General features: G+C 43.3%; 1 protein-coding gene across 2 annotated transcripts in view; it reads right to left on the bottom strand.

Annotated features, from left to right (window-relative positions):
* Positions 1-22,772, bottom strand: part of tanc2a (tetratricopeptide repeat, ankyrin repeat and coiled-coil containing 2a) — a 126,896-nt gene that overhangs the window by 89,530 nt on the left and 14,594 nt on the right. For both annotated transcript variants that reach the window (XM_060896945.1, XM_060896944.1), the window contains exon 2: positions 6,150-6,260. The gene's annotated coding sequence lies outside the window, so the exon portion shown is untranslated. The remainder of the gene's footprint in view (positions 1-6,149; positions 6,261-22,772) is intronic.

Here is a 22,772-nt window from a genome sequence, read left to right on the forward strand (position 1 = left end):
TCAGGGCTAACGTCAGGGCTAACGTCAGGGCTAACGTCAGGGCTGACGTCAGGACTAACGTCAGGGCTAACGTCAGGGATACTGTCAGGACTAACGTCAGGGCTAACGTCAGGACTAACGTCAGGGCTAACGTCAGGGCTAACGTCAGGACTAACGTCAGGGCTAACGTCAGGACTAACATCAGGACTAACGTCAGGACTAACATCAGGACTAACATTAGGGCTAACATCAGGGCTAATTTCAGAGATACTGTCAGGGCTAATGTCAGGGCAAATGTCAGGACTAACGTCAGGGCTAACGTCAGGGATACTGTCAGGACTAACGTCAGGGCTAACGTCAGGACTAACGTCAGGGCTAACGTCAGGACTAACGTCAGGGCTAACGTCAGGACTAACGTCAGGACTAACGTCAGGGCTAACGTCAGGGCTAACATCAGGGATACTGTCAGGGCTAACATCAGGGCTAATTTCAGAGATACTGTCAGGGCTAATGTCAGGGCAAATGTCAGGACTAACGTCAGGGCTAACGTCAGGGATACTGTCAGGACTAACGTCAGGGCTAACGTCAGGACTAACATCAGGGCTAACGTCAGGACTAACGTCAGGGCTAACGTCAGGACTAACGTCAGGACTAACGTCAGGGCTAACGTCAGGAATAACGTCAGGGATACTGTCAGGACTAACGTCAGGGCTAACGTCAGGGCTAACGTCAGGACTAACGTCAGGGCTAACGTCAGGGCTAACGTCAGGACTAACGTCACCACAGCGCAGTTTGTACAACATTAGCACGTAACAGCGCTTCAGTTGGAGGGCGGAGCATGTGAGTATGGAAAGCCCCGCCCACAAAAGTCTCCACCAAGGTGTAGCCACGCCCTTTTTACATAGACAATACCTTCTTATAAAACAACAACCAAAAGCATGATACACAAAGATCCTGCAGTCCCACTGTTTGCTTGTGTTGCTGTTTCTTTCTTTATTTATTTATTTATTTAGTTAGTTATTATGCAGTTTTACAAACTAAATATAAGCTTTATTACTTTTTTCTTCAAAAATTTTCCACAATTTTTTTTTATTTGGGCAACATGAATAATAATTATTTTTGTTTTAAAAAAAAGAAAAATACAAATTCGGTCGAGCAGGAAATACTGTATTTAAAATCCAGCATTTTAGGAAGTTCTGCCATATTGTAATCAAACACTACACCACCACAACCTACAACACCACCACAACCTACACCACCACAATCTACAACACCACCACAATCTACAACACCACCACAACCTACAACACCACCACAACAACACCACAACCTACAACAACACCACAACCTACAACACCACCACAACACCACAACCTACACCACCACAACCTACACCACCACCACAACCTACAACAACACCACAACACCACAACCTACACCACCACAACCTACAACAACACCACAACCTACAACACCACCACAACCTACAACACCACCACAACCTACAACACCACAACCTACAACACCACCACAACCTACAACACCACCACAACCTACAACAACACAACACCACAACCTACACCACCACAACCTACAACACCACCAAAACTTACAACACCACAACCTACAACACCACCACAACCTACACCACCACAACCTACAACACCACCGCAACCTACAACACCACAACCTACAACACCACCACAACCTACACCACCACAACCTACAACACCACCACAACCTACAACACCACCACAACCTACACCACCACCACAACCTACAACACCACCACGACCTACAACAACACCACAACCTACAACACCACAACCTACAACACCACCAAAACCTACACCACCACACACTATAATACCACAACCTACACCACCACCACAACCTACACCACCACCACAACCTACACCACCATCACAACCTACACCACCATCACGACCTACAACACCACAACCTACAACACCACAACCTACACCACCTCACACTACACCAGCACCACAACCTACACCACCACAACACAGTGCTTTAGGAGTTCTGTAGCTCTGTAGAAATATCGATTAGGATTTGGAAATAAACGAATCATTTTATAATGAAATTATTTCTTACTTAAATACTAAATGACCTTTAGCCTGATGTCGCTTCACTCGCTGGTCGTATTTGTGCGAGTTCGGCATCATCACCTGTCTGATTCTCCACCTGTTTACATTAGATGTCGCAGACGTCCGATTCTGTCCGATCCCTAAACAGCTCTAAAGCGAAAGTGTGAAATGTCTCAAGCAGAAAATAAAGAGATTAAAGCAAGCTCGCTTTAGCAGGTTTCCGTCTCCATCTTTCTCTGTTTCTCTCCATTCATTTCATTCTGACTGCAAAACCAATCGTCACCTAGAAACCAAGACACAAAGGGAAAAGATAAAAAGGTAGAATTATGTAGCAGCTTTGCTTCTTTTCTCATTTCCTCCTTGCCGTCATCCTGTTTTGGAGCAGATCAAAGGGAAATAATCCCCCATAATCCCTGGCTGCGCTCCTGGTTCTGGTGTCCGAGGCTCCGTGACACACTTCCTGTTGTTGCTGTAACACTGGCACTTTATTAGAGTAAACAGAAAGAAAGAAAAATAGGACAAAGTAAACACGGCGTGACTGACTCGCGGTCGTACACCAGGACGAGAGAGAGAGAGAGAGAGAGAGAGAGAGAGAGAGAGAGAGAGAGAGACGAGGCTTTAACAGAAGTCGCTCTGGAGAAATAAAATTACACCAACACGAGCTCATTACAACTTGTACAACTTGGGGGCGGGATTAAAAACGCAGGAGATTTAAATCCACAACACAACACGCTTCTCTTAACCCAACACACCGTGGATGCTGATTTCAATTCCGTTTTTATCCTCAGACGCTGGTGATCAGGTGCAGCTCTCGTTCCTGACCGCTAGACTGGAAGAAACGTCTCAACAACCGAACCTGAGCAGGAACCAGGAGGTGCAGAGTTAAATATTTTAACAGCGAAGTGATTTCCTCGTACGTTACGAAGAAACGTTGTTAAATTGTAAAACGTTGAAAAAAAACGTTCAGGTTCATACAACATTAGCACGTAACAGCGCTTCAGTTGGAGGGCGGAGCATGTGAGTATGGAAAGCCCCGCCCACAAAAGTCTCCACCAAGGTGTAGCCACGCCCTTCTTACGTAGACAACACCTTCTTATAAAACAACAACCAAAAGCATGATACACAAAGATCCTGCAGTCCCACTGTTTGGGTGTGTTGTTTATTTATTTATTTAGTTAGTTAGTTAGTTAGTTAGTTTTGCAAACTAAATATAAGCTTTATGACTTTTTTCTTCAAACCTTTTCCACAATTTTTCTTTTATTTGTGCAACACGAACATCATTATTTTTTCCAGGAACCAGGAGGTGCACAGTTAAATATTTTAACAGCGAAGTGATTTCCTCGTACATTACGTTAGTGTAATATTGTGATGTTTTGTGTTATTAAACTAAAAGGTTGGAAGGTTTAGAATGAACGCTTACAACAAAAATAAGTCAGTTTTAACAAAGTCAGTAACATCGAAGTCAAAACCGGAGCATCAAACAGAAAAAGCAGACAAAATAAAACACTCTCGTAAATCAGGAAACAGACAATAATCCAAACAAACAGAGCCACGATAATCAGCGACACACAGCGTGGTAAAGTCCGGCACAGGACCTGAGGGTGAAATGAGTCCTGATGTTCAGGAAGGTGGTAAAGCTGCTGGTGCTGGGGGATGCACTTATTTCCAGGGATTTCAGAACAGCGTAACAGATATTGCGTCATCGAGTAGGCGTGGCCTATTTGATAATCTAACCCTAACTATAAACGTAGTTTTTGGTTGTTTATTTGTTTTCTAAAATAAATCTACCTGTATGACTCTTTTGTCCTTCGTAATATGCTCTTTTTTTTTGAAAGAGGGCGTTTTTCCAAGAACTCCGGAAACACGCTCACTTTACGTCGTGGTAACGAAACCCCTGGAATTTAGTGAATGCCGGTGCTGGGGCTGTATCCAAAGCGGCCATGTTTGTAGTTTACATTTCCACCTTTTTTACAGCATTTGGTAGACGTCCACTTTTCCCGAGCGACTGACGGGACATTGCTACTTGTGTTGACGTGAGACAATAATGGAACAGTTGACGGGCATCTTGTCCTGAGTCTAACAGAGGAAAAGTAACTGGAAACACAGCCACATCGTCAAAACACCGCAACATCGTCTCCGTTACATTCAAATGAATCACTTACTCTTGTTTAAAATGTCTTAGCACCGTCTTTATTTCTATTACAGATAATTATTTTGACTCTTATGCCACGTTAATCTCTATTATACAGCTGAGCGTTAAGGTAGCGGCATTTTGACGATCCTGGGATGTGAACTCAGGACCATCTGTTCAAGAGTCCAGCATCTTAACCACTGGGCCACTCTCCCAGTACTCCCAGTACCCATATAAGTGTGGCTGACTAAAACCCAGGTCAAAGTTCAGAGAAATAAAAAGTGCTTCTCTTTTGGATAAACTTTATTTGTTCTGCTTTATCTGTGTGTATTTCAGGTGTCTACAGCACCTCTGTGAGCACCTTAGAACATTGTCTTCATGATTTTTCTGCACCACTAGTAAAGCTGTTGGAAATCTTGGGGAAAAAAACGAAAAAAATTAGAAAGTAAACGATGTGAGTGCAAAAACCGGGAGAATCTGCGGCTACCTGACGGAGCCGTCGTACCCCGAATTCCCTCCGCCTCAGCTGCACTCAGAATGAACTGTGTGGAGAAAAGGAGGGAAGGAGGGAAGGAGGGAAGGTCGGGTCTGTGCCAAGAGAAAAGGAATGAAGCGTGCAGAACTGATCGCTGCTGAAAACTCTGACCCTGTGGATTTTATGGAATTCAGATGATTTACACTGCATCGATTTTTGAAGCTCATTCGCTTGCACCAGTAGTGAAGGGGCATAAAGGTGTCGTAGCACAAGTACAGCCATGAGTGCGCTTTATTCTGTTCCTGTTCGTCTACGTAACCCCAGGACGACCATCTCGCTCAGCAGCTTCATGTGTCTCAGCTACACATCCTCATGTCCTGAGCTTCACAGTGCAAAATCACACGACGCATTTCATTTGAAGACTTTATTTAGAACACTGTTCTTCATCATCATCATCATCATCATCATCATCATCAGCTAATAAACCCGTGTTTACTAATCCTCGTGATCACTGATCCTGATCCTGGAGACTCTTTGTATTGTTGAAGAGAACTTCACCATAAGATCTGTTTACGTGGAGCGTCTGCAGTACGAGTCCCGGGGAACGAGCTGTTGCCATGGAAACAATAACATCTCGGAACGAGCGTGTTAATGTCTATAGAGCTGTTATGTGCAGCTGTGCTACTGCCACAGAGGCTGCTCTAAAAAAAACTAATCAACTCCTTCTGACCAATCAGCATCTCTGTGCCATCTTGCCACCTCAAGAACACCATTTTTTTTAAATTCACACTTTGCTCAGCATTACTGCCCTTGTAACTGCTACAGCTTGATTTTTACCTTCTTACCCTTTACACTTACGGCTCCCAGGGTGCTGATCAAAGAGTCGGCCATTTTAAGCTCTTGCGCTCTCTCTTTCTCTCTCTCTCTCTCTCGCTCTCTCTCTCCATCCATTTCTCTCTGAATGCTTTCGCTACACTGCAATATTCTCTCTACAAAAAAATCCCACAATGCACCACACAAACCTGTAAGCTCACCATCTATGCTCACAATGTTTCAATCCTTACTGGAAGTCTGGACATCATATTTTTGTAGCTTTCACATGATTACTTGCGCTAACGAGTCTGACGCACACTAGCAAGCCTACAAACCGCTTGATCCTTAGCAGCGTCCCGAATTACACCGTCTACTGATTCACTCCCTAGGGAGCTAAGAAGCCGATTGAGACACAGCCCTCGTTAACTGAGGTCCGGCATTAACCTCAAACCTTCACGTGATGCCGTGTCAGGAAAAAAACAAAAAAGAAAGATTCTAGCATTAGTTAGCTCAGGCTAACTGCTAAGCGTCACAAGTAAGAGCGATAGGAGCGATCTGAGCAGGTCGTAGAATTCAGCTTCAACCAAGTACCAACTCAGCTAGGAATCAGACGGTCTGAGAACTTAGCTTAGCAAAAACTCACCATTGGGGATGAGCAGGGAGTCTCAGTGGAGCGTCAAGTCGCACTTCAGACCTCTCACTTGGGACCAGAAACCCAACTCCCATCTCCTACAAGCTTCTGCTGAATAGATGTCTGTAAGAGAGGAAAAAACAAAGCGTCAGAAATGTCTTAACATTCAACTCCTCAACCTCTGCTATGTCACTCCAGCACCCAGACTTAATACCCTTCCCATGGAACTTTCCAGAAAACGTTCTATGCTATATTAAAGTGACTAAGCATGCTAATTAACCGTGTTTCCAAACAGATCCCAAATTAGGGACCGATTGATTATCTCGTTAACCTACTGACATTTCATCTTATCTATGTTATGCTTCTGACTTTCAGGAAGATAAGAAACCTTCGTTATCAGCGTCTGCTACGAACCTGAGACGCAGTGCTGACGCAAGTCAAAGTGGCATCCTTTATCCTGCGTATCGTTATTGTCTAGGAAGATTTTCATTTCGTTAATAAAAATCACTATTATGAGAATATATAAAATGCTACAGTTGACAGAATTAATAAAAATTCATCGTAAAGCTTAAAGTGTAATTCTGTCGACTGAACCGTGTCATTTTCTAATAATTACATGATGCTTTTCTCCTAATGACGGCACTGGATCCGGCGCCTATCCTGGAAAAGCACCTTCTTCTGCACCTTCACGAGACACTATAGACACTCGTTCACAATTTAGAGACAATTTAGTCACTAATCCACACACCAGCATGATTTTAAAGGTGCGGTGTGCGATGTTTGAAAGCCAATGTTGATATTTGAAATCACCAAAACAAACACGCCCCTAACCCGAATGGGTGTCACCCGTTTTGATAGCTCCGCCCACACATACATACGTAACCCAGGCAACTATTATGGCGGAACCTGCTGGGGCAGCCGGCCGAGGGGGTATTTTTATCAATAAATGAGCACAATGAGTAACACTATGGTAACACAAATGTGTTTTTGTAGTACTGTGTGTTGTACCGTGAAAGGTTTAGCTCCGTTTCACGTGGAAGACGACGTTCGACACCTAGAACCCGAGGCAGAGGTAATGGCAGGTATCCGTCATGTCAGTGTTTCAATCGCTTTCAGCTAATGTCGCACATGCGCACCGATCACTCTCTCCACTGTATATTGACAAGACACACCCCTTTCTGCTCATTGGCTACACGTTTGTTTTGTTTGTCGACCAGACTCAGTTTTCTGAAGTATTTCTCAAACATCGTGCACCGCCCCTTTAAGAAGTCAAAAGAAAACTCCTGATATCCTGAGCATTGTTGTACAAAGTCATCACACCACCTTGGCCATCTTACTCTACCACACCGTTTACACCTAGCTGCTATAAAAAGCCACATCTTTCCAACCGTTCAGGATCTCCCCAGAGAATGGAGTTGATTTTGTGTAGCATTACTCTCTCCAAAGCAAGGCAGGAGCAGAGTTATAACAAAAAAGTGGCATAAAACACACCTCCGGATTCATTATCGCATGAGGTGCGACATTCCCACGTGTCAGCTGGAGTCGTGGATGGGATGTGAGCCACACCTCTCTATCTACCGAGGAAAGAAAACGCAGAAGCGATGGCGTGAGAAACACAGGAAAATGAAGAGACGTGAAAGAAGAAGAGATAAGCAAAGAGAGAGGTGAAGGGGGGTGTGCTGTCAAAGCGATACTCCTCAGCTGTGAACTGAATCTGCTCTTCTTCACGCTCCTGCCTTTTCTTATGGAGTGCATGCTGACCTGAAGAAGAGCGAGTGCTGAGAGAACTCAAGCAACTGAAATTAGCCGTGATGTTCTCTGAACTCTGCTAGCACCGTACATGTACCTTACTCTGAGAAAAGACCTCATTCAAGTCTGATTAGAAGGTTGTTTTTAATCACCATATGTTTAACCCAGTTATGTGGTCCACTGTTCCAGAATGGGTTCCACCACTGGGTGGAACCTTCAGATTTGGTGGAACCCATTCTGGAACAGTGAACCACATAACTGGGTTAAACATAAGGTGATTGCTACCATGGCTACCAAAGGAAAGGGCAAAGTTAGCTTGGGAAATCACAGTATGGTTTCATGCTGCATCACGGGGCAGCAGACGTCTCAGGGGTAAACACTAATTTCCTTCTTTCATGGTCACATGGCCACAAATGTCTGGTGTCGTTCTGATAAACGCCACCCGAACAGTAGTGTCACAAATGTGGCAATCATTATACGGTTGTGGCAAAATCATTTCTTGACAAAGAGTCGAACTGCACCAACGAGGAGGTAATTGTTTCAGTGTTCAAGATGTTTTGGACCTATGGTGTGATCCAGGAACCCAACCAGTGGTCTCAGGAATATCATACAATATACCACCTACTGCACTTGGTAAAGAAACACTAATTAAATAAAGAATAAGAAGATCCATAACGGAATTTCCATTCTGTCTCCAAATTCTCTATAGAGTCAAGACATCCATCCAGATAATGATGCCATTCTTTAAAGGAACCCAAACCTTTCCTGGGTAAGTAAACTTCATAAATTTAAACTTCAAACCAAGTGGGAAGTCGTGGCCTAATGGTTAGAGAGTTTGACTCCTAACCCTAAGGTTGTGGGTTCGAGTCTCGGGCCGGCAATACCAGGACTGAGGTGCCCTTGAGCAAGGCACCAAACCCCCCCAAATGCTCCCCGGGCGCCGCAGCATAAATGACTGCTCCACCCACTGCTCCGGGTGTGTGTTCACGGTGTGTGTGTGTGCACTTTGGATGGGTTAAATGCAGAGTATGGGTCACAGTACTTAGCCGCACGTCACGTCATAAAAACATTGTAAACATTAATCTGTATCATTAAACTCTAAAACAAATCTACCTACCAGACGATCTTTTATCGTCCACTACACTAATTAGGACGCCTCGCTATGATTTGGTGACGTTTCGGTCAATTAATTTTTGTCAATAGCACCAAGAATCTATCCACAAAACAGATGGAGCTGCTGTATGATGGAGCTTTGCGCAAGTCCTACAGAGCGAGTGTCTCGAGTGCTTACAGAGCTGAAGCCACTGTTCAGCACAGCCAGAGTTTGTCAAAACGTTGTGAAGCTGAAGATATTAAGGCAGAGAAAGATAGACAATGTTAGAATTCTAAGCTATAAAGGCACACTACCATGTTGTACTTTCATACAGTACGTCTGAGCGGTGCAGTCGAGACTTCTCTGTACCCACGCTGAGATGCTGAGCATGAAGTGCTAGCAGGAATATCTCACAATCCAAACAGCAAATGTAAAATATCTATATAAACAGAAAATAGGCTTCGGGTTGCACACTTGCACAGACGCTCAGGCACAGAGGCAACAGCGAATCCCATATTCTCAAGTCAATCACAGGTGATCTGGAAGACTACCGAGAGGAATCATGATGAATACTGTTTACTTCAGAGACCTTATTCATCATTATTGGAATTGTGCAAGTTTTCAGCTCTGTTAGATGGATCAAGAATAGCTTAATCCTAAACCTTGCAAATCCAAGAGTAAGTCTGGATCTAAACTCCTTCAAGACGGCAGATGTCCAATAGCAAGACTGGACCTAAACCCCAGTGAAATAACAGGCTTTCAGCAGCAGGCCTGGACATAGGAGTGGTTCGTTGCAGAATGGTACATTTCTAAGGCAAGGCTGACAAAGTGAGATGTCTATGTACAATGCTAGATTTAAACCCCTACCAGATGGTAGACATATTGGGAAGTCCTGGCCTAATGGTTAGAGAGTCTGACTTGTAACCCTAAGGTTGTGGGTTCGAGTCTCGGGCCGGCCACGACTGAGGTGCACTTGAGCAAGGCACCAAACCCCCCCAACTGCTCTGCGGGTGCCGCAGCATAAATGGCTGCCCACTGCTCCTGGTGTGTGTTCACGGTGTGTGTGTGTTCACTGCTGTGTGTGTGCACTTTGGATGGGTTAAACGCAGAGTACAAATTCTGAGTATGGGTCACCGTACTTAGCCGTATGTCACGTCACTTTCAGAAGCAAGGCTGGATCTAGGCCTCCGTGAGACGGTAGACATTAAGAAGCAAAGTTGCATCTAAAACTTTGAAAGATGGTAGGCATCTAGAATTACGGCTGGATTAAAGTCCTGCAACAGGGCAAAGTGAGAGATGTCCAGGAGTAAGGCTGGATCTAGATCTCTGAGACACAGAAAACATCCAGGAGCAAAGCTGGATATAATTCCTTGCAGGATGGAAGATGTCCAGGAGCAAGGCTTGGACCTTGGATTTAAATCGATGGATCACTACTTCCATAGCAAAGGTCTTTATGAGCCTCCAAAAACGCCTCCAAAGTGAACTTCCTTGGTCTTTGGGAACATTTTAGAAGTTTTAAATCTGGACTTGCCCCTGCAGCATGCTGTATGGCAGGAAGCGAGACTAGATCTAAACCCCTAGTTCAATATTCCTGTGAAAAACATTCTAGTATTTAGTAACATATCCATGTCTGATCTGTGCTGAGGATTTGAAATATGGGCCTTCTAAAAAACATCTACAAACATCTACAGTTTACTGTGTTTCGGTTAACTTCCAATTGCCTGGGGTCCGTGTGAGTCATTTGCAAAGAGTAGGTGGGTAGATGAGAGGGTAAACATAGCGAGAGGTTCTTCGGAGCAAGAGGTTCGACTAAGGGCAGCACTCGACTCCCACATTGTCAAGTCTGAGTACAGGCACTATGAGACAATGTAGGCTGAGGGAACAGGAGCAACGTGACACATGGATAATAATTACTGCCTTAAGTCACCAGCTACTTGGAACCAAACCGGCATTATGGAGAGAGCAGCGTGTGAATGGAGACAACAGGATTTGGGCAGTTACAGAGGTAACTACTGAGAGCTGCTGAAAAGCAAAAGCAAATAAAAAGAAAAGCACACAAAAGGGTTATAAAGAAACGGCTCAGACAGGCTCGAACAAGCCGGACGAGTGCATGAACCCGATACACAGAACAAGCACAATACCTAACAAACCTAGATTTTATACTGCCTCAAGCAAACAAAATAAACACACGATGCGCAAAGCCACAGTGAGTGAAATAGATTTAGTGTACAGAACGACGCAAAGCAATCAAACGTGAAACATCACGATACTGACGGAGATTCGGGTCGGATCGGTGGTTGTACTTTAGGTGTTAGCCGCTCGTCCTGACGCGTTATGGTTTCCATAGCAACAGCTCGTTCACGGGGACACGTAGTGCGGACGTGCAACTAAATCTGAACGGATTAAAATGTGCGTATTTCTCATTAACAGAAGGAGTCTCCAGTGTCAGTCGTTTGGAATCGTGATTGTCTTCCAAACAGAGGAGGTTACGCTTCAAGTTTTCCTTCAAATGAAGAGAAAGAAAGAGTGAGAGAGAGAGAGAGAGAGAAAGAGCTTGACGTGTCTGCATACGGCTCGTAGTATGAAGGGAATAAAACACTGTGGAAAATAATCCTCCATTTCGTGTCATGCCGTTTCAGAACGGATTAACTTCCTGTAACAGAACACACATCTGTTTACATATAGTAGGTTATAACAGGTTATACATGTGCTACATGCTATTATGTATTTTCCATATTCTGGAACAGACTCGCAAAGACAACAGGTGGGAAGTGAGAGGCTTTGATGGGAAGTTAAATACTGTGGAAAAATCCCTTCAGGGCCTGAAGAACATGGACATAGCGCTGACAGAACGGCCCACGCTGACATTGCAGGCTCTTGTAATGTCCTTCTTCTGGTTCGAGCTAAAATGAAGTGTAATGGCATGCAACAATGCAGATAAAGAGCGCCGGCAAGACAAGAGCTCTCAATAGCTGCCTTGTGGACAGACATGAATAGTTCCCTTCTGCTGAGCTGATTCAGGGTCTGACTGGACAAAAGAAGCAGACACGTGTCCCTGCGCTCTCTCGAGTCCGACTCAGAGACGACAGATAATGAGCAATCGCGTCATCCCTAACCTTCTATTCTTCTCCAGCCTTGTGGCGTGAATTAAGAGCAGCTGCCTTTCTTTTCTCCTGCCAGAAAGAAGATTCGGTCAAAAAAGGTTTCGAAAGTTGATGGAAAAAAGAATAAAAGTAGTTTGAGGCGAAACTACAGACTGGACGGAATTAATGTCTTGGACAAACGGAATCAAGTGCGATGGCTAAACCCATTCTGGCGAGGTGTCCGGCTAGTGTTAGTACTTCATGAGCCATCAAACGATGGACGACCCCAGTTCCTCGGGGACACGGGGCACGACGGGGACGCCATTTTCCTCTGGGACAGATCACTCAAGTCTAGACAAATAGGAGGGACGGCGCTAAGGATATAGGAGGGAGCCTAAAAGGGAAAATAGTGTTCGTAGGCAAGCCATCTGGCTCCAGAACAGATAAATCTTGATTAGAAGACAAGAGGGACGCATATGGTCGGATCCCATGGTGATATATTTCACCTGTCGGATGCTACAGGACCATAACAAAAGCAGCAAAGCCTTTAGACATTGTAGTGACCGCTTACACAATGTACCCTTTGTTATGGAGCCATTACGCCCGGAGTTAACTACAAGAAACCGTCTCATTCATGTCGTTTCAATATATTACCACAGCATCGGTCAGGTCTAGATTCTGATTGGTCAGAAGGTGCTGATTCTTCTCTTTAAGGTCATTTCATTTGTCTGACTGTTACAGCAGTTGTGTTTTATTCCAAAGTTATTTCCACAGGAAACGGTAGTAATGTTTTAGCGTTAAACAACAAACATATGGAGCATATAAAATGTCTAAATATGACTAAGTTCATCGTATGTTTACAATTTGACAGCAGATTCCTGCACTGCAGATGGTACTGAGAGGAGGAGAACCACCTTAGAGCTGAATCAGCTTTTACAATGTGAACAAACTGAGCTCAAGTGTGATTAGGGAGGAAAAGTATTTCCTTTACCCTAAAGGTCAACATCTTTCTCTCTCTCTCTCTCTGTGTGTGTGTGATTAGTTGTTCTATTGCAGTGTCTTCAGAGTGTTTAGTGAAACCTAGCCGTCATTTTGCTGTGTCTCACACACACACACACACACACACACACACACACACACACACAGAGAGAGAGAGAGAGAGAGAAAGAGAGAGTGCAGATCACTCTGCTTTTAAATTAATGAGGAATGGTATGTGTGTGTGTGTGTGTGTGCGCGTGTGTGTGTGAGACACAGCAAAATGACAGCTAGGTTTTACTAAACACTCTGAAGACACTGCAATAGAACAACTAATCAAACACACACACACACACACACACACACACACCATTCCTCATTAATTTAAAAGCAGAATGATCTGCACTCTCTCTCACTCTCTCTCTCTCTCTCTCTGATTCTGATTCTGTGTTCGTGCTGTAGTGAAGTATCGAGAGCTCTGTGAAAATATTAAAAGGGGAAAAAAGCATCTTCAGTACAATCTAAGAAACATGATAAAAACAGTCAGAAAAAAAAACACTATGATTTGCATGGATTATCTTCCTGTTCAACATCTGTACGATTTCTACATCACGTGTACGATCACGTGTCAAGCTTCATCAGAAACCCGATGGATCGCCTCTCGCTCTTCTAACATGCTACCACAATCTCTAATTTCTTACAAAACACAACCCATTATAAATAATTGCCCCGCCTTGCTGTGAGGGGTCGATAAAACGGTGCGTTTTTCGCCTGAAGTGCCTTTAACGCCTATGAGGCAAGGCTGCCGTTACAGCGCCAGAAACAGAGTCGCTCATCGTTATGGAGTGTTAATTCCCACTTTAATCCATCGCAGAGGAACGTTCTTAGCAACAGGAAAAGTGAAAAGGAGAGCAGGAAGTGAACTTTAATGACCGTTAGCAAAGAAAGATGAGGGGCGGAGCCTCCTGAACGAGCTGCGACGCTCTCTTTATCTGCGCCGGTGCCATATGGCAACTGTCACCCTGTGCTGAATCTCCAACCCTGTCATTAATTTAACAATTCAGCTTCTAGGCGTGAACTGAGCGGCGCACAGAGAATTCTACACAAAAATCCTGTGACACTCCCAACAGCACTCACAATAAAAAACACTTTCCATCAAGTGTGTAGTTGCTATGCGACTAGCCGAGATACACGAGTGTCTCTGCTCGCACGGGGCTTTCCAGATGATCACGCTGTTTACGACGGATTCGTTTGTTCTTAAATCGTCAACGTTCGACGTTTCACGAGTCGGCCGTGTTGTAGCAGAAGCTCTGCGGTGGCTGAACTGCATTACTGCAAGATTTTCGTTCTCTGTGTTGCTTTGTGGTGTTTTGTACAATAAGCGTGTAAATGATTAGTTTTGTCATTTATGGTTGATTATAAAATGTTTACTGAGATACAATACGTGCAAATCAATCTGAATAAAAATCCTAGAAACGTTTGTGTATTCAGTGACAGATTTAGTTCGGTTTATCTGACAGAACCTTCCGCTCTTGAATGGTTCATTGTAAAGAGGAAGAATTTTATTTCACGGCTCTGTTTCTGATCTGATTATAGAGCAGTCGTCTTTTCCACGACTCTGTAAAATCGGTACGTTTAGCAGCAGCGGTGGCGGCAGCAGGAGGCTCAGTGATGAAGCACGTTGGTGTTGGGAAGTGAGTCAGGACTACAGAATAAAAGTCATTCTCTGGAATCGAGATGCTGATGATTCTGTGTTTGAGAACAAGCTTTTCCTCCCCCTCCCCCCTCCAGCTCCGCTGCCTCAGATCCTCTCATTATATCAGTTACGCAGCGCCGAGTGGAAAATGGCAATTTCGCAGCCGACTCTGTGACACGCCGCAGGGCTGCACGTCACCAGCGGCGAAGTGTTGAAACGGAGCCCGAGTTAAAAGAGGTTCGTCAGGATCCTGATGTGAGAAAGTCGATCTGCGATTACAAGACGAGGGAACCTCGGAGTAGGCGACAGGAAACAAACAACACAATCTGCTAACTGTTACGGAGATAAACGTGTGTCCAGTTTATTAACTGTTTATTATTATTATTACACAGTCAATTATTATTATTATTATTATTATTATTATTATTATTATTATTATTATTACTACACAGTCAACACGAATCACACGTTCACATGCAACACTGAAAATACATAATATTATTATTATTATTACTATTATTATTATTACTATTATTATTACTACTACTACTACTACTACTATTATTATTATTATTATGATTACTATTACTATTATTACTATTATTATTATTAAACAGTCAACACGAATCACACGTTTACATGCAACAATGAAAATACATATTATTATTATTTTTATTATTATTACTATTACAGGTAGTAGAAATACTATTAATATTTCTTTATTTTCTATTTTAATTTAATTTGTACTTTTAAAGTGCAGTGTGCAGAATAAATCCGTTTCTGTGTTAAATTTATTAATATGTAAAAAGCCAATTATTTTTTTTTTGTTTTTTTATTAATTTCTATATTTACACGTTTCTTACTAATTAAACATATTTATCTATGTAGTTATTTATTTTGCTTTGTTTAATTTGATAAACAAAGAAACAAAATGCTCAGAACGCCGTGTGAATTCCACCGTGAAACCTTTCTAGCGGCCCTTCGTTAAAAATAAATAAAAGGATGAATAAAATCTTTAGTTCAGATGAATGTGTTCGTATTGGGCTGCGTTCCATCCACACGCTATTTACACGTCATGTTGCTTAGAGCTCCAGAACAAACTGCTCATTTATCACGCCGGTCAATTCAAAACTAATGAAAATACAAGTGGTGTAACGGCGTGTTGGACGTCTGCAGATGGTTATTCGACCACAGAGATCAAAACACGAGGAAAATAAGGGCTTTAATGGCAAAAAACGTAACGTGAAACCTGTAATCTCTTGTTTGTTCAGAGCGAGTCACATGGTTTCTGTTACTGACTCTCACACACTCCTGAATGCTCACGAGTGACGCTGAAAGTGATCTGCTGCTGAAGTGGATAATGAGGAGCTCGGAGAGCGGGACGTACAGTGTGTGTGTGTCAGAGTGTGTGTGTGTGTGTGTTTGACACAAACGGCTCTGAGGACATGTTCAAGCGTGGGTTTATTTGAGTAAAAACAGCCGTGCCGCTCCCCACCCCTCCCTCCCTCCCTCCCTCTTTCCTATTTGCTTTCTCAGCAGAATATTTCCTAGTGCATTATTGTGCAGAAGAAGCGAAAGGCCCCCTGCATCCAGCAACTGTGTCTCAACAGACCTGCGATACGAAGTGAAACCTGAAACCCAGCGAGTGTTTGAACAACCTTTGCGAGGAGGATCTGAGTCATACGGCAAACATTCTTCACATGATGCGACTCGGCACACACACATCAGCGGAGGTGACGGAGTCGTGCGGCTGGAAATGAGCCGTAAAGATCAACAATTCCATAAAAATGTTTCAGTATTACAGGTTTTTATTCCTCAGGATTCATCAGAATGGGGTTCTTCTCTAGACCTGCACTAGAAACATGAACTGCTTTACACTGCAGCGCTGTTATTTAATGTTGCTGAAACAGTGAAGACAGTTTATGGAAGGAGTCTCCAGTGTCAGGGCACACGTTTCCTCATTCAGCTTTTAAGACTTGAGGACTGACGAGTTTACAATTTAGTGTTGTGCAACGTGAACAAGAATCACAAGAAGCAGCTAGTTTTGAAAATGTTCCACAATACATTCTGACACTGGGCATCACCAGCAACAGTGACCAGTGATTGGATGGGAGACAACCATGGTGACCAGTGATTGGTCATCCAGGACTATGGTGACCAGTTTCTGCAGAACAATTTGTGATTGCTTGTCTGGAACAACAGTGATCTGTGATTGGTTGTCTGGAACAATAGTGATCTGTAATTGGTTGTCTAGAATAATAGTGATCTGTGATTGGTTGTCTGGAACAATAGTGATCTGTAATTGGTTGTCTAGAATAATAGTGATCTGTGATTGGTTGTCTGGAACAATAGTGATCTGTGATTGGTTGTCTGGAATAATAGTGATCTGTGATTGGTTGTCTAGAATAATAGTGATCTGTGATTGCTTGTCTGGAACAATAGTGATCTGTGATTGGTTGTCTAGAATAATAGTGATCTGTGATTGGTTGTCTAGAATAATAGTGATCTGTGATTGGTTGTCTGGAATAATAGTGATCTGTGATTGGTTGTCTAGAATAATAGTGATCTGTGATTGGTTGTCTGGAATAATAGTGATCTGTGATTGGTTGTCTGGAACAATAGTGATCTGTGATTGTGTGTCTAGAATAATAGTGATCTGCAATTGGATGTCTAGAATAATAGTGATCTGTGATTGGTTGTCTGGAATAATAGTGATCTGTGATTGGTAGTTAAGAATAATAGTTATCTATGATTGGTTGTCTAGAATAATACTGATCTGTGATTGGTTGTCTGGAACAATAGTGATCTGTGATTGGTTGTCTGGAACAATAGTGATCTGTGATTGGTTGTCTAGAATAATAGTGATCTGTGATTGGTTGTCTGGAACAATAGTGATCTGTGATTGGTTGAACAATAGTGATCTGTGATTGGCTGAATAATAGTGATCTGTAATGATGGGAATACTACAGATGGATTTGAGCTGGAGAGCAGCACTGAGCACAGGACAGTCGCTAACATCCTCTCATAGAGTCATAACAAGATGTAGATTTATTTAGATTTATCCCTAGACTTTTGAAATCAAGTGACCAAAAAGGTGTAAAGAGTTACAACAAAGTCACTAAATTAATCAGTCTATAAGATGATGATGATGATGATGATGAAGATGCTATGGCCCACAAGTAGTGTGCAAGTATAGAACAGTTTTTCTACATGTGGTCTTTCTTAAGCACACAAGAGCTACATCTGTAACAACTACAGCTGAGATACAGAGATGGAGTAACGGTGAAAGCTAACAAAAGGCTGAGGGAATGTTCCTGGTCTGAGGACAGAGCGCAGGAGGTCATTTAGGATGGATGTGATGTGACCCAGCATGAGAGCTCCATGTGTCTGGTTCAACCCTGAGGAGTTCCTCAGACACACTACAAATGGCAGTCGTTTGGAGAGTGGAGCCGGAAACGAGCTGTTAATTAGATGACAGATGGGAGCAGAGACGACAAAGAGACACTTCTCAAGAAGGACCGTGTGCATGCAGGAAGATTAATTAGATTTAGAGATTAGCTCAACGATAACAATTAGACTGTCAAGAGTTTGTCGGGGGATTTGAGGAAAAGTAAAGTATCGAGGGGAGGAGAAAAGAGAAGCAGACAGGAAATGCAGAGGAATAATTTCCTCATAAGAACGACACACAGGTGCTGGGACAATAGCTCAGATCTCCACCTGTTGGTCACAGGTTCGGCTTCACCTACAGTTCCTGTCCATTTGGAGCACAAAATTCCACTCGGTCAAATAGGACATGCAGGTATTCATTAGTGAGGAAACGGACACGGTGCACATCAGTACTCAGACCTCTGATGTAGCAATAAGCTTCACTGCTGTTCAGGATTCAGGAGTCGGACGACCTCACGGCTTCTCTCTCCTCCAGGATTCCCGTCTCATCTGCTTTATTCTCTCCCATCCTGACTCTCTTGTCCCCTGCCTCGTCCCTGCTCTCTCACTCTCATGCCGAGCATTAGATGCCAGGCCAGGAAGGGGAGGGGGAAGGGGAGGGGTATTTTTAGCTCGCTACGTGTGCTGAAACAGTACTGAGCTGTGGACTCTAGCAAGGACAAGCCTCAGCCTCCAGGAGAGAACAGAGAGGACGAGACGGGAGGAGGGACGCAAGGAGACGGCACAGGAAGAGACCTCTTAAAAAAGAGGAACAGCTGCTGAGTCGCAGGACCTCGTACCTGCCTTCCTTTTGGCTCGTGAACATTTTATAATAAGAGTCAGAAACTTCATGCAAAACACTGACATCCTCTTAAAACCTTTCTGATGGCTACATGACACCTTACAGCTGGTGACCTAATGACACGTGACGGCGTTTTTTTTTCCGGATGCCTTTACGCGCGACGACTCAAACACTTGATCACACGCTGATCACAATAACCTTTAATCACATATAAAAATTCTAAATTCTTCTTGACCGATTATAAGAAGGAAACAAGTTAGTTCCTGTAACAAAGCGTAAACTCGGATATTCACGCGGATATTAGCCGCACCGTTAAACTGAGAGATTTATAATTACGGTGTCGCACGTGGATCGAGTGAGACGCAAGCGAACGCAGCGTGACACGTCGTCCCTCTGCGGTGGTCTGAGGAGGAGAGGAAGATGGAGCTGAGCATCTGAACGTCTGAGCATCTGAGCCGGTCCAGATGTTCTTAAGCCTCAGGGCTAATGCTGGGTAAGCCTCGCTAAGTACCTGCAGGTCTGGTATGTTCTTTAAAGTGTACACACACACACACACACACACACGTGAACCCCTGACTCACTAACTCACACTCACTTGTTTTCCTTTGTCTTTTTCCCACAACATGGCTGAGATCATTACAAACACAGATCTGTGCAGCATTAGAGCCTGATTGTGAGTTCACCGTTTCACGTAGTTTTTAAAATCACAAGCGCCTTTGGGTCGGTGCTTTTGCACCCAAAGACGCTTGTGATTTTAAAAACTACGTGAAACGGTGAACTCACAATCACGAGTTTCTCTGAGAGCTGTACTCACGTTCCACACACCTGAACAGAAGAATTCAGGAATCCAGCTGAACGTATATGCACGATGTCACAAGACAAACATGCGGAAAATCTGGGATATCTGGAAAAATTTCTCTAGAACTTCTCTAGAAATTCCAGTTTGGTTGATTTTTTTGGTCATTTTTTGGGATCGCACATTCACCAAATCCTGAAGGAACCGGATATTAGACTTGGATTAAGTAGCTTGGATTAAGTTGTTATGACTTAAACACACAAAGATTAAACACACAGCATTAATGTGGTGTTTGTCAAATGTAAACATTTAACATTCAAATGAAATGCGGCAAAGTTAATACACACGACTGTGACGTTTCTCAAAGGACAGACTTTACCTTCACATTCTCTTAATCCACAATCTCTCCTTTTTCATTCCTTCGGTCTGTTCTCGTTCTCTCTATCCATCTCTCTCTCCCCCCCTATCTATCTATCTCTCTCTCCCCCTCTCTATCTCTCCCTCTGGGCTCTACGGTGTTCTCTGAGGTGGAACCCGTGCTAGCAGTAGTGCCAGTCGTTGCTGTTAAACCGGTACAGCCGCCTCCCTGCGAGACTGCAGGAGACAGAGACAGATGTGTGGACGAGGGACGAGTGGAGGAAAAAAAAGAAAAAAAAAAGACATGGCAGGACTGGGAAAGAAAAGAAAAGAGGAAAGAGGACGGTGGGGGGTTTATTTTAAACCAGATTCCAGGAAGCTGTTACAGTATAATGACATAACGATTTATCAAGCCGTGGTGAGAGTCGGGGCTTTGTCTTTCCACACACACACACACACACACACGCACACACACACACAACACACACAACACACACACACACAAGAACAATGCATTGTGTACAGAGCAAATTGCAACATTACACTACATTACATCATATACATTACGAGCTAGAAATGTATCAATACACACCATTAACACAGCGAGTGTTTGTTCAGGATTGTGTAACACAACACGCTGAACTTTTTGTGCGTCTGCGTTCAAGGATTTCTAACTTTAGAAGGGACAATCAAAGCCCGGCGTCTGTATTTTTTTTTTTTTTTTTTAAACACAGCCTTTGATTAAAAAAAGCTCTGTAGTGGCTTGCTTGCTGTGAGGTCTCCTGTGCAGGTGAGGCACGGCAAGGCACGGCGAGGCGAGGCGAGGCGGACAACCGAGCAAGAAAACTAGCACAGGAGCCGACACGTTCGCTAGTGTCTTAGCTACTAAAAGAGATGGTACGAAGTCTGAGGAAAGTCTGGATAAACTGTAAACCAAAAAAAAAAAACAAACAAACAACTATGACTGAGGTAAAAACAATCCTCCCCTTCCCCCTCCTTCCTCTGTTCCCCCTCACACACGTTCCTTCCCCTCCTCCGCTAATGAAAACACCACAAGGTCGAAAACACAGAAATATCAAACACAGCTGCGACCGAAGAACAGTTTGCAGTCATCTTACAACTACCAACATCTACGTCTGTAAATGGATGTTTCCTAGGTAACCCGCTCAGGGCAAACACCCAGTTGTTAGGATGTGGAGGCAGGGCTAAAAGTAACCGTTGTCGCTAATTGACCGCACGGTTTATAGAACAAAACGCAGAATAAATAGTACAAACCAGAAGAGTTTTATTTTTGTCATCAAACAAATAAAGCTCGGGTTCGTTTCCCGGTAACATCCTCAGGCTGTCATCTGCGTCTCAGCAACATATCGTAAAGTTTTTACACTCGGCTGAGGTGGAAATGATGGTCTACTGATGAATAGGAACTTTTTTAATTCGTTCAGCTCTGTTTCGAGATAAATCCAAACAAACATGTTTAAAGAGAATGTACAGGATTTGCTTGGTTTAAAAAACATCACTGAAGATCGAACAAACATCAAGCGTTAAATCTCTGCATTGTTTCTCCTTTCTTTCCGATCACAGACGTACGTACGCTGTTGGCTGACCTTCATCCTTCCTGCTAACCCTGAAACTTTAAAACCGTTTGATGTTCTTCAAGCTTCTAGCATGTTTTTCATGTGCTATTGGTTTGCTGGTTTGTTTGTTTGAACCTAACTAGCACTAACTAGCGCTAGCTTGTAGATGACGCAGGCTACCGTCAGGTTGCACGGCACGTTAGCTTGTTACATTTAACCCTGGATATGATTCTGCTTCCCTGAGCTACAAATCAGAGAGGTTTGTTGTTGGTCCACTGGCACATAAAGAGAACAGCACCTAGGGTTGCAAAGGGGCGGAAAGTTTCCGGTAAATTTCCAAAACTTAATCTGGGGAATTTTGGAAATATTCCAAATTAATATTGTAGAATAGAGTAATGTAGAATAAGGCATCAATATGTGCTTAATAAGTACTAATAAATAGCCAATATGCTATTAATATTCATGATAATAAGCAACTAGTTAAATGACCCTAAAATAAAGTGTTACTCTGCATGTTATGGAAGAATGCAAGTACATGCAGGGGGTTTGGCCTCAATGGCCCTCCAGTAAGCAGTGTGCTGTGTGCAAGTGACCGAGGAACGCAGGGTACAAATTCAATTTAAATTGCCAGTTTATTTCCATATATTCCCGTTAATCCCCATATATTCCCGTTAATCCCCATATATTCCCATTAATTCCCATATATTCCCGTTAATTCCCGTATATTCCCATTAATTCCCGTATATTCCCGTTAATTCCCGTATATTCCCGTAAATTCCTGTATATTCCCATAAATTCCCGTATATTCCCGTTAATTCCCATATATTCCCGTTAATTCCCATATATTCCCGTTAATTCCCATATATTCCCGTTAATTCCCGTATATTCCCGTTAATTCCCATGGAAAGTTTCCAGCCTTGAAAATTCCCGGAATTTTACAGCCCTAACAGCACCACATGTTATGATGTCATACAGCAGGTCATCGGCATAGGATTGCTTTTGCTTGTAATTATTCACTTGCCTGTAAAAGCATCTGTTAAACAAATAGATGTAAACATGTTTCTGACTAACAGGATGTTCAGAC

The sequence above is a fragment of the Tachysurus vachellii genome, chromosome 21 (assembly GCF_030014155.1).
Source record: "Tachysurus vachellii isolate PV-2020 chromosome 21, HZAU_Pvac_v1, whole genome shotgun sequence".
Taxonomy (NCBI): Eukaryota; Metazoa; Chordata; class Actinopteri; order Siluriformes; family Bagridae; genus Tachysurus; species Tachysurus vachellii.